Genomic DNA, 2,243 nt, shown 5'->3' on the forward strand with positions numbered 1-2,243 from the left:
CTCAAGAAAAGGTGCTAAACCACATGTAGTTCCAGTTCAATGCCACACATGCTCCATAATTTTTTTTTTTTTTTGCCACAACTATGTCCACCAATGCCTCATCTAAAACAAGATCAAAAGTACTCTAACAACCTCTCACAACTGTGTCCCATTGACAGAATGCCATTAAACCATGACCACAACGAAAACATACTCAGCTTTCTTCCATATCCCACTCTACCCTCAATCCGAAGCCGAAACTGATAAGAAACATTAACACACAAAACAACACTCGATATGCCAACACCGACACTAACAGCAAGCAACAGTAAACAAACAACAATTTGTGACAACATGAAAATACTCATATCACAACACGAATTACCGTGCCCAGTGCACAACACCACATCGATAGCCATCACAACTTTTACAATCGCATAACACTGACTGAGCACAACTTCCTTGACTACAAGACTTTCTTAAAACTGCTCTACCAGATCACGACGCAGCATATTAGACGGCATCACAAATATCAACCTTATTAATATTATCCATACCATGACTCTTGAGGCCGGAACCTCACACCACTACTTACAGATATCATACATACACATATAAGTATAACATATGACGCAGAACACACATATAACGACTCGTATCTATCACGCCACACCATTACTCGTGAGACCAGGACCTCACACTAAGTTTTACACACCTCATGGACCCATAATCGAATCTAACTAGTCAATCCTGATCACGTAAGTTACCACTTGATGATGAATATCTCTCATCCGAACTTAACTCAGATGCCCTTCCTAACATATCCTCTCATACACACAATTATCACCACCCGGCGGACGTAGCCAAATCATCAGTACCCAACTTCTAGCGAACACCTCATATATCCACCACTTATACTCCCTCACAACCATACATACTGATCAGTCTCCACCAAATCAACCCCATTAGGACAACTAACTTTCTAGTGACAACAATACAACACCAACACCCTTTCATGTGACCGCTCTCTCACTATCACTTCTTTACACAACAATTTATTTTCTCTTTTGGTTGTCATCCCACATAACGAGCATCATATCCATCAACAAAATTTTCCTCAACATTATTCCAAATTCTATCCTTTATCGTATCATCACCTAACTCTCCACCAAAATCTCAGATCGTGCAAACACTCTACAAGCTTCTTATTCCCTTAATACCTCGAAACTCACGGCTAACACGTCGTCCTGTACTCCTATATAACCATTAACTCACACCCTCTAATGAGGCTATCGTACATTTCCGTAATTTCCTACTTACTTCCATCCCTCCTTCCCCCTTTTCACGCAGTAATACCAAGTAATAATTCATCTCCTTCCTCTTTCTACCTAACTCTTTAGTAATTTGTTTATTTTCTCGTAGCTCCACAGCCGTAATTCCATTAATTCATATCAATATCTTATCATTCTTTCTTATCATTTATCCTCTTTCATCTTGCTTCTCTCTCACCCTTGTCACCATCAAGTCTACACACTAACGATTACTCTTCAATAAGCCGTATCTCCCTGTCGTATCTCTAGGAAACCAAAAATTCGTCTCATACCGTTAATTTCCCGAGGAATTACATACTATGCTCACACTACTACAGATACAGGCTATAATAACGGTTAAAAACCGTTGTTATAGAAAAAAGCGGACGTTGTTAAAGCGTCCGTTGTAAAAGGTTTTAAAAACGGCTGGTTTTCTTAAGGAACTCGTTGTTATAAATAAAGACAACGGTTTTAAGTATAATAACCCGTTGTGGAAAATGTGACTCAATTTTGGAGGGAAAGTTATAACAACGGGTTGTAATATACAAAACTGTTGTTATAACTAAAGACAACGGGTTTTTTATAAATACCCGTTGTTGTTTGTTCTTAAAAAATAAAATAAAAAATAAAATTAAATGTTACTAGATGCATGCATAATTACGGCCCGTTATAATTCCAATGCATGCATTATTACTGCCATCCCTGTGCATATGAACGGACAATATGGAATGAGAAGGGTTAGTAATAAGATTTGAAGCAGCAGAGAGAGATATGATGATGATTATGGCACAACTTCCTAACATATATATTAATTAAAAAACAACTCAAACCACACATTGCTTAGTATAAATACATGCATTATCTCAACTAACATTCCATTATCTCACTATACATCTCCAAACCCTAACTGCTAAAACAAACTCCAAATAAATTAACCCTACTTAATCTTTCAAA

This window comes from Silene latifolia, chromosome 5 (assembly GCF_048544455.1).
Source record: "Silene latifolia isolate original U9 population chromosome 5, ASM4854445v1, whole genome shotgun sequence".
NCBI classification, from domain to species: domain Eukaryota; kingdom Viridiplantae; phylum Streptophyta; class Magnoliopsida; order Caryophyllales; family Caryophyllaceae; genus Silene; species Silene latifolia.